The sequence below is a fragment of the Lolium perenne genome, chromosome 2 (assembly GCF_019359855.2).
Source record: "Lolium perenne isolate Kyuss_39 chromosome 2, Kyuss_2.0, whole genome shotgun sequence".
NCBI classification, from domain to species: Eukaryota; Viridiplantae; Streptophyta; class Magnoliopsida; order Poales; family Poaceae; genus Lolium; species Lolium perenne.
The window spans coordinates 82,403,327-82,404,768 of NC_067245.2; positions in this window are offsets into that span (position 1 = coordinate 82,403,327).

The window sequence follows — 1,442 nt, forward strand, 5'->3', positions numbered from 1 at the left end:
CTAAACTTCTCATGTACTCTCTCACCCCCACTTGCCATTGTTGCTGCTCCAAGTTACCAATCACCAAACCAATTTCTCATCGCCACGAGTACTTGAACCACCATTACTAGTGCTCACATCTTGGCTTCCATATGTCATTCTGTTTGAGTGACTTCATCATGAAACCAAGGACATGCCCCATGAAAGCAACATACTGCAGAGATTCACTACACTCCCTCTAAAGCTAGATGGCAAGAAAAAATAGTTGTGCGCAACCGATTCCCATCCAATCCGACTGTTATAAGGTGCACTAGGAGTTCGCCGGTGTAGCCTTCCGTAACTCGACACTCCGGGCAGGTCAAAGAGGAAAAACATTATAGATCTTTGTCATGGTGGAAGAGCAATCCTACGACTGCCACGACTATTCGCAAGACCGGCAAGCCCCCGCGCCGCTAGTCCATGTAGAAGGATAGAGAGGGAGAGAGATATGCGGAATATGATGGATGTATTATTGAGCCTTATGGGCGAGTATATATAGGCGTACAGGGATCATCTTGGAGTGCAAGACAAGACACAAGATCTATCTCTATCCTAGACTACCTAAACCGTACGTATACCAAATATATCTCTAACACTCCCCCGCAGTCGTAGCGGTAGTGACGTGAACAACAGTAGCGTCGCGGACGGTCAGACTGGAGATAAACTGAAGTAGACCCCAGAAGGCTGACACTCCCCCGCAGTCGTAGCGGGAGCGTCGTGGACAGAGTTGCGTCGCGGATGCTTGGACTGGAGAGGAGGCTGGTGAGGCGCAAGCGAGGTGGTAGCCCTGTATGCCGATGTCGAGGTAGCCGAGAGCGTGTGTGCTGCAACCTTGGTCGAGGGAGCCGCGCGAGGGATTGCCGTGGTCGATGTCGTGGGCGGGTGCCGGTGTCGATGTAGCCGCAAGCGCGTAGTGCGCGAGGAGAGTGACGGAGACGCGTCGAGGCAGTCGTGGAGGTTTGTCGATGCCGAAGTCGATGCAGTCGGAGCCATCGAGGACGAAGTGCAACCATAGTTGTGCCAGAACCAGGCACACGTCGGGGACGAAGGCATACTTCGGTTTTGCCAGAACCGAGTACACATAGAAGAAGTCGGTGACGCGGTCGAGGCAGTCGTAGAGGCGATGCCGAAGAAAACGTTGTCGAAGCCGATGAAGACGAGACGTCCGACGCGAGTTTGCCAGACTCGGGAACGTGTCGGGGACGAAGGCACTTCCGGTGTTGCCAGTACCGGGCATGCGAGGGTAGGGAACATTACACAGTGCGCGCCATGTCGGAGTAGACTAGTAGAGGAGGTCTCGACGACGGGTGTCGGAGAAGAGGAGCAGGTGGTGTAGTCGGGGAAGAGGCGAGTCTCGACGACGGGTGTCGGAGTAGAGTAGCAGGTGACGTAGTCGGGGAAGAGGCGAGGACGCTGGCGGCGAA